Raw genomic sequence first — 9,828 nt, 5'->3', positions numbered from 1 at the left:
CTTTTGGTTCTTTTGCTCCCAGGAAGGTCTATTTTCAGTTCTTTAAGAAACATCCACACTGCTTTCTACAGTGGCTGAACTAGCTTACAGTCCCACCAGCAGTGCAGTAGTGTTCCATTTTCTCCACAGCCCGCCAACATCTGTCATTGTCTGAGTTCAAAATCTTCGTCATTTTAATTGGGGTAATGTGGTATATTAGGGTTGTTTTTATTTGCATTTCCTTTATGACCATGGATGATGAGCATTTTCTCATATACTTTTCTGCCATTTTAACCTCTTCTTTTCATAAGTCTCTCATTAGTTCTTTGCCCATTTAGTGATTGGTTTGTTGGGTTTGGGTGGGATTAGTTTCTTGAGTTCCCTGTAGGTACTGGATATTCAGCATTTGTCTGAGGTATTATTGGTAAATATCTTTTCCCAGTTGGTTGGCTGTCTTTCTACTTTAGTAGCTATGCTTTTATCTGTGCAGAAACTTTTTTATTTTCATGTAATCCCATTTATTGAGATGCTGGGATTCTGTTGAGGAGGTTTTTGCCTGTGCCTATGAGTTCCAGTGTCTCCAACTCTTTCGTGTAGCAGTTTCAAGGTTTCTGGTCTGACACTGAGTTCTTTGATCCACTTTGAGTTAATGCTTGTGCATGGTGAAAGGCTAGGGTCAATTTTTAGCTTTCTACATGTGGTTACCCAGTTTTGCCAGCAGCAATAATTGAACAGACTGTATATCTTTGGCTCCTTTGTCAAATACCAGTTGACTATAGGTATGCAGTTCTATTTCTCGATCTTCTATTCGGTTCCATTAATCTTCAGATCTATTTTTTTGTGCTAAGACCATGCTGTTTTTGTTATTATGGGTCTATAGTAGAATTTGAAGTCTGTTATTGTAATACCACCTGTTTGTATACTTCTCCCTTGCCTCTTGAATTTGTAGTTGTTGATTTCTTAAGATAGTTGGCTCCTGGCATTCCCTGATTCTCTCTTTTTGTGGGAGAGAGCTAGGCTGGGTCCCTATTGTTTTGGCACCATCATGCTCCTCTCTGCAATGTACATTTACAGCTTAAGACAATCTATGTACACTGATTCCACTACTTTAAGCAAAGTATAGAAGTCTGGCTTTTATCTAGCTTTCTTTACTCACTGGTATCTTGGCGAGAGCTCAGAAAGACTCACACTGAACCACCACCATCTTCTGCTGAACTCTGGCTTTTGTGTTTCCAATCTCCTATTTCTTTGAAAAAATTTTCTATTTTTATTTGTTCATTGAATATTTGTATATTTTAATTTTTGTTTTATTATCGCCTAATGTTAGTAATGGATCACTTTAATACATTTATGGTTTCTGAATGGAAATATTTGTCAGATGACTACAGCTTTTCAATCACCTCCACAATTTGTTTTCAGTTCACATTGTGTTATTGTATTTTTTGGTATGGTATGTAGTTTTCTATTTTATGCTGGACATTTTGTATATTATTGTATGTGATTGCAGAATCTATTTTATTTGGTATTTGATTATTTTAGTGTACATGTTCTACAGCCATGTTAGGGATGTTTTTCCTGTGCCAATTTCCTTTCCATAACATTTACCATGCTATTATGGTTTGCATTATGCATCACTTGATGCATATACTATGTAAATGTAATATATACATCGTGGGATGCCTAAGGTACTAGGGCGTGATGGAGGGCATGGGCTAGAAGGAATCCTACATGAGCATCAAAGCCCAGAGCAAGAGAGGTATCATGACCCTGAAGTACCCCATTGAGCAAAGCAATGTTACCAACTGGGATGACATGGAGAAGACCTGGCACCGTACTTTCTACAACAAGCTGCGTGTGGCCCCCGATGAGCACCCTTTGTTTCTGACCGAAGCCCCCATGAGCCCCAACGCCAAGCGTGAAAAGGTGACCCAGATCATGTTCGAGACCTTCAGCACCCTAGGCATGTGTGTGGCCATTCAGTCTGTGCTGTCCTTGTATGCCTCTGGTCGCACCACTGGCATTGTCATGGACTCTGGTGATGGGGTCATTCACACAGGGCCCATCTACGAAGGGTATTCCCTCCCCCATGCCATCCTGTGTCTGGACCTGGCAGGCTGGGACCTGACAGACTGCCTCATGAAGATACTGACCTAGAGAGGCTACAGCTTCACCACCGCAGCTGAGCGGGAAATTGTGTGTGACATCAAGGAGAAGATGTGGATTTCAAGCAGGAGATGGCCACTGCCACTTCCTTTTCCTCCCTGGAGAAGAGCTATGAGCTGCCTGATGGCCAAGTGATCACCATTGGCAATGAGTGTTTCTGTTGCCCCGAGGCCCTCTTTCAGCCCTCCTTCTTGGGCATGGAATCCTGAAGCATCCATGAAACTACCTTCAACTCCATCATGAAGTGTGATGTGGGCATCCATAAGGACCTGTATGCTAACACAGTGCTATTTGGTGGTACCACCCTGTACACTGGCATCGCTGATAGCATCGTGGCACCCAGCATGATGAAGATCAAAATCACTGCTCCCACTGAGGGCCAACACTCTGTGTGTGTCGGTGGCTTCACCTTGGCCTCCCTGTCCGTCTTCCAGCAGGTGTGGATTAGTAAGCAGGAGTAGGACAAGCCTGGCCCCTCCATCGTGCACCACAAGTGCTTCAAGGCAGATTGTTACCTAGCTGTGATACACCCTCTCTTAACAACAACAAAAAATACCTAACTGTGTGCAGAAAATGATATGAGATAGGCACAGCGTCATAATATGTAATGTATTATAATTCATTTTCAGATATTTCATTTTGATAATTCTAATTATTCTCTTGTGATTCTTTCTGGAATCTCCCCATGATTACCTTTATAGAAATAAAGAACCCTCATCTCCAACTCCCATGTAGCTAATACTCATTTTTTTTCTTTTCATTTTATTATTTTTTATGTCAGTATCATCCTTGAATTCTGTGCCTCATAATCTCACTAGGCTTATTTGCTAGGCTGGTACTTGACCAATTGAGCCACACCTCTGGGTTTTGCTGGATAATTGCAGACAGAGTCTCATAGACTTTTGTTTCCAGGTTAGGTTCTAACTGGGATTCCCCAGGTCCCAGCATCCTGAGTAGCTAGGATTAGAGGTGTAAGCCATTGGTGTCTAAATCAGATAATATTCACCTAATAATTTTAGTGATGTTTTCACTACTATACTAGTTGTCTATACCTTCTGTAACTAAGTAGGAAAAAATGGACCTAAACATAACAAATTTGTTATTGTACAACTCTAGGTATTGTTTTCAATGTTTAGAAATGAAAATTCTGTTTATTTAGCGTTTCTACTTATAGAAGCAATTTTTAATACTTGGATAACAGAACCTTATTACATCACCAAAACTAGCATTTGCACTCTGATCACTATGCTATAAAAACATTTCTTTTGATATTTCTGCCTCTTGATTATTTCAGATTTCTTATGATTGTCTTTAGGTTCTACTGGTTCCAGAGAAGGCATTTTCTCTGTCATGATTTGAGGGGAGAAATCTCATTCCCAACAATGACTTTTCTAGCTCCATAGTGCAATCTGATGATTGTAGGTAGTTGTCTTCACATGAAGGTGATCTGTACTGAACAGCTTTGTAGTTCCTAGCAGGTAATTGTCATTCTTTATCATAAAAATGTTAGTGGTGATTGCAAAGTGACTGCAAAGAGAATGGCTTAGATTAATAAACACACAACAGAGGCAGAGATGCAAGTCTTGTCTCGTGGTTTTAGTTATTTCATGGCAGCATACACACTATAAGTGAACATTTATGGACTGAAAATGTGTCGTGTAGGGCACAAACAATAGCAGTATTAGCCTTTGGGGTTTGAGTATGTATTGAGATTGCTATCCCTAAGTGTTGGGGTTTTTAGTCCTCTGTCCCTTCTGACCTGCAAGAAGGATAGAGAGAACACACCCCAACCAGGACAAGCTGAGAAAGGAAAGGGCCGACTGACTGCCCCCAGTCCTCCCTCACCAGAGGACAATCAGACTCTTCAGGGAGACCTGTCAAAGCAGGAACTTGTTTATTGAGGAAGTACACTTAGCTAATATAGGAGGCAGGAGCCAATCAGCACAAAGGTGGGCAGGGTGGGGGGAGGTAGGTAAAGAAGGGGAATGAGGTGCTGTACAAGAGTGTGGAAGTATTCGGGGCCAATCCCAGAAGTAGCCTTACTGTACATAACAAACCTCAGCCACGCCTTCCAACCAGGTGAGAGGCAGGTTGGGTCCCAAAACAAGGAAATGAGCACTGGGCCATGAGTTAGGCCTCCTTTTCTACAGCACAGGTTTCTATTTCCCTGATGTGATATGCCCTACACCTAAGTCCAGTCTAAAGGAATACAGATACTGAGAATCAGGAAGATTAATTATAGTATTTTCTCTTAGAGTTTTTTTTTTAATCTCATCTTCTGTTTCAACTTCTCTGTGAATTTCTTCATCACTCATGGCTTACTGCTGTTGAACACTCTCCACATAATCTAGCAATTAGCAAGGAAACAAAACAGTATAAATGAGTGACTGGATTTAATAAGCTCCAAAGCTCCTGTATTTTAACAAGCAATGCAAAATATGTATCAGCTTCAAATTGTGTTCTCTGAACAATGGGCATGTTAAATTCTAGTATACTTCCTGAGCAGAATCTAAGTTAGTATGAATTTTTAAAAAGGCCAAGACTCAATTACCAGCTACATGGCATTAGAAGTACATTAACATTAACCAACCTTCTCTGTGAGAATAACATAAAGTGATGGTTAATATATTCCTTTTGAATATATTTTTATGTTTAAGAGAATGTAAGAGAAGGAAGGATATTTAAGAAAACCTTACAAAAAGCCTTCATCAGAATTATCAAATAATATATACACCTAAAGCATGAATGAACATAAATATATTGTGAGAAGTTACAAAATGCACATAGAAAAAACTATGGATAAAAAATATATAAGCAGACAAATTGAAACTAAAACAATCAAGTCAGATCTGAAAGATTTTTGAAACTGTGAATATGAAATACTTAGGCTAAATAAATGACAAAGAATAATAAAAGGACTCTTATAGGTAGCCCTCTGCATCCTACCTGCCATGCCCAGCTCCTATATACCGTTGACCTGGTCCTCCTTGCCCTCCTGGGCCTGGGAAGCGGCTGTGGCTCCATTATCCCACAGAAGGAGTGAGGATCCCTGGTGTCCAGGTGCTCTGATCCCCTGAAGCTCCTGAGCATTACATGGTGATCTCCCACACCATGGGCAGTACTTGTGCCAGCCCAGTTTTGTGTGAGAAACAGGCCCAGAATGTCCAGAGCTACCACATGCAGACCACAAACATGCTGCAACATGGCCTACAATTTATTGATCAGAGAGGATGGCCACGTGTACAAGGGCCGATGCTGGCACACCAAGGGCACCTACTCGGGTGTCACTTGGAACTTTATGTCCATCAGTATTACCTTTATGTGAAACCACATTGAGCATGCTCCGCCTGGGCGGTCCATGTGGTCGCTGCATCACCTGCTGGACTGTGCGGTGGACCGAGGCTTCCTGCAGCCCAACGACATGTTCAAGGGCCACTGGGGAGTGCAGCAAATGGATTCCCCAGGCTACCAGCTCTAAGCAGCTATTCATAGCTTGCCACACTACCATGAGTGAGGAGATCCCAGGAGCTGTCCTCACTCTTAGTCCTCCTGCGGACCCTCCTCACGTTGCCCCTCCTTCCGCTGCCCTTCTCCCCATTAATCATGCAGTTGTCCCCTGGGGTGAATAAAACAGTAATAAAGGTCTCCACTTTATAAAAAAGGCAAGGATACTTGGAAAAGACAAAATTTAAATTTTTTGTGGGTCATGTGGCTTGAACTCAGCCTAGGCACAGTCCCTGAGCTCTATAGATCAAGACTACTGCCCTATCCTCCAGCTAAGCCCCACTTCGCATTTTCCAGAGGTTAATTGGAGATGAGTCTCAGGTCCCTTTGTGCCTGGGCTGGCTTTGAACCTGGACCCTCAGATCTCAGGCTGCCGAGTAGCTAGGATTACAGACGTGAGCCACCCCCACCAGGCAAAATTTAATTTTTAAAATGAAATAATCTAAAAAAAGTTTTCTAGTGATGGCATAATTTAATTTAACCGTCTGGCTCACACATATGTACTAAATATGGTACAAAATGATTTTTAAGACAATTTGAAAATGTTAAATGCTCAATAGATTAATTTAAAGACATCTCTAATCAATATGATTAAGATACATCTATTATTGCTTATCTCTTTCAAATACTGCTAAAAGCTGTACAAATATAACAATCTTGAATTTACTGACAGGCGGGAAATAAGGTATACTGGCTAAAAACCTCAGGACTTAACCGATGGCAGGCAGTGAGTGCCCTAGATTTTCTTATTATCTTTCATAAATCCAAGTAGAGGGTTGGAGAATTCTCTAACTGTAACTTGGAAGACAACCAGAAACAGACAAAAATAAGTCCTTTCAAAAGCCTGCCCTCTCTAGCTAAAAACCTGGGAAAGAAATAGCATACCAAAATAGAAAGCTTTTTTTTATTTTGTCTGGACAATTCTGTTCTGCTTCAGACAAAGAATAATGGAAAGTCCCTTGTCATCATCTGGTACAAAGTTTAGGTTCCACTATCTCAAGTGGAATCTAAACTTAATAAAGTGCTTTCTTCCCTCCACCAAGAATGCTGTAGAGGCAAAGCAGGAAATTAGACTAATGGTCATTGAGCCTGTGCTAACAAAAGGTGGCAATTTCCTCTCCCTAATAAAAATGATACTGGAAAGACATCAAGAGGTACAGATAGACTGTCTTTTCCTCTGCAAGTAGTGCCAGGTGGTTTGGACAAGTTTTTTCCTTTCCTACTTGATAATGAAAGGAAATTGGCACTACAAATCCCAGTTGGTAACAATAACTAACTAGAAGAGGTTTTTTTCATCTTTCAAAGGGTAACATCTGACAGAGTTCTAAGTGTGGTTTATAGCCTTTCCTAAAGTACCAGCAAAATAAATTCCCCAAAATAACTTATTTTCCCTCTGGCAACATTAGTGAAGAATAAGACCAAACCAATGGGCAGTTTTGGTCTTGCACCTATGTCAAGCCCTACCAAATAGTACCAATCTCTCTACCCAGAACAAAGTAAAAAAGCAATATCTATAATTTTTGGTGCCTTACTATTAAATAACTTCTAGTCCACCTTTTATTCAAGTAATAGTTAAAAGCATAAGTTATGTATCCAAAGCATAATTTGTGTGATTGTCTAAAACCTGCATTGAAAATTAGATTGGAATATATACATATAATTGTTCATTGTTTAACAATGAGGAACTGGTAGGTTTTGAAAAATGTATCATTAGGTGATTTCATTTGAGAACATCAAAAGGTGTACATATACAAACCAACATGCTATCAGCCAGTCACTCAACACAGATCCTTGATGCAATCAAGAGGTGACACAGGAACAGAAGATGGCACCGAGACAATAGGGATGCTGCCTAGCTCTCTCTCACAAAAAGAGAGAACCAGGGATTCCCACGAGACAATTACCTTAAGAAATCCACAACAACAAACTCAAAAGGCAATGGAGAAGGACTCAAACTGGAAAAGAAATCCAGATAAAGCTTACATCCAACTTTCTCAAAGAATTCGGAATGCCGAGGACCCCTTCCCCACCCCTCGCCACTGGCTTAGCTACGAAAAGCAGTGGCGGAGGGCACCGGGCCAGCCAGCCCAACCACTGCAGAAATCAGCACAGGACCGGGCCAGCAAGCCGCAGAAGCAGAGGAACCCAGACGCTGAACCAGAACAGCAAGCAGCAGAGCCCAGACAAGGAACGCAGGTGGTGGCAGAGATCCGAGGGGAGTGAAAGACTCCCCACCACAGTGAACCACCCACAGACGGAACGCAGAGGCGTGAGTAATACAGAGCATCCCCAAATACATAAGGAGAGCAGAGCGGGTGCCAAACAATAGAACTTAACTCAGGCCCCTCCACCCCGCCGAGAAAGACTGGCAGGATCAGGGGGGCAAGGAATTTAGAATCCTGTCCCTTCCCTCAACAGCCCCCTCCCTTAGGCCATTGACTGGAGATTGACAGGCGGGTGGTGCTAAGACCCAACACCCCACCAAGGGAGGCGGAGCTGTCCCAATTCCCACCCACCCAACGGGCTCAACTCCCAGCCCTCTGACTGGATACCGACAGGCGGGCGGACCCTAAGACTCAGCACCCCACCAGGGGAGGCGGAGCTGTCCCAGCTCCCACCCGACCACCAGGCTCATAACTCAGGCCACTGGATCTGGAGAGTGGAGGGCACTGGGACCCTGCCTTACAACAGGTTAGGGTGTGCGGGGGGAAAAAAGGACACAGCATCTGTTCTCCCTCAATTCTTGAGCGGGGCATCCTCCAGCTGGGAATCCTGAGCAAGACACCACCGAGGGGCCCCGCACAGTCACAGACTCTCTGACAAAGCAGTGGAAACACAGCAGGGATCTGAAGGGCCCACCAGAAGCCAAGCTCACATTCTGAGAATCAGAAAGGCACACCTCTGCCCTTGGAGCCCACGTACTCAGCTGGGCACTGCCCCTGGGAACAGAGTGGTCTCCTGCTGGTCCTCCTGAGAGCCCGTGGAAACTCTCAAACCCCAAACCCTTGGCTGGGGGCCGCCCCTGAAAGCAGCACAGGAAAACATCTGTCCAGCGTGCTCAGACTGAAGCTCGCAGATCCATCCCATGATCCACTGTGAGGCCACTGGTTGGGCTAAGAGCTAGTCATGCAGCAACACATAAGTTTTATTCTAATACTTTCCAAACTTTGTACTCAAATATGCTAACTACTTACAAACTTAGGTCAGTTATTCTTACACTATACCTTTTCTTCATTACTATAATAATCTTACACTCCTACGTTAATCCTCTTGTACCTCCCCTGATCTCTCTCATTCTATTTTTCTATCTCTGGTCCTCTGTACGTTTTTAAACCCTTATAATGCATGGACCTACACTTGATGGCTTTGAGCAATACTGTATATCTAGGTGTTCAATTAGACTCTAGGCTCACAGGAACTTAAAGACAATAGGGATTGGATTGAGAGGCATATTTTTTGGGTATAAATCGCTTATAAGTGGTTGTATTAGACTGGTCTGTAAGTGCACAAAAAGAAAGACTGATAACACCAATCAAAAATTGTGAATATCTAGTATCTGCCAGCTACAGTGGTCTACGTTGGTTATATCTGAAAAACTATAATCATGTTTAGTATTAATCTTGCTCCCATTTTCAAATGGGCAGAACAAGAAACTCAAGAAAAATGTCAAATCAAGAAACAACATCCCCCACTCAATATAAACAGACAATGAAACAGTCACTGGCAAACCTAGAGGAGAGTCTTCCAAGTGCTATACAAATGCAATTGATAAACATCATTAATAAAAAATGTGAAAATATAAAGAAAGAGATGAGGGACGAAGCCATAGCTGAACAAGAGGAAACCATAAACAAGTGATAAGTGAAAAAGAATGAGGCCATAATAAAGGTTTTTCAAACAAAAATGGATGAATTCATAGAATCCACAAATAAAAAGGTGACCGAACTCCAGCAAATGTCCAAAGAATATAAAGCTACTGAGCTAGCCACTCAAATGGAAATCAAGGAGCTAAAGAAATCCATACATGATCTACAAGAAGAGATGCAAGGCATCAAAAATGAGCAATTAGAAGCAAGGGAGATGAAAAATAAAGTAGATAGCTTTGATAGCAGGTTAGACAATGCAGAGGAGAGAATTTCCGGGGCTGAAGGTAATTTCATTGTTATAGAGAAAGAACAGAAA

At 42.1% G+C, this 9,828-nt stretch overlaps 2 pseudogenes; both read left to right on the top strand.

Moving 5' to 3' along the window:
• The first annotated feature begins 1,653 nt into the window (after positions 1–1,653).
• LOC150041159 (actin, cytoplasmic 2 pseudogene) lies at positions 1,654–2,702 on the top strand (annotated as a pseudogene).
• A 2,391-nt stretch (positions 2,703–5,093) lies between these two features.
• LOC150041158 (peptidoglycan recognition protein 1 pseudogene) lies at positions 5,094–5,656 on the top strand (annotated as a pseudogene).
• Positions 5,657–9,828: the final 4,172 nt, after the last annotated feature.

This window comes from Megascapheus bottae, chromosome X (genome assembly GCF_031878675.1).
Source record: "Megascapheus bottae isolate mThoBot1 chromosome X, mThoBot2.hap1, whole genome shotgun sequence".
Taxonomy (NCBI): Eukaryota; Metazoa; Chordata; class Mammalia; order Rodentia; family Geomyidae; genus Megascapheus; species Megascapheus bottae.
This window is presented reverse-complemented; position numbering and strand designations above follow the sequence as displayed.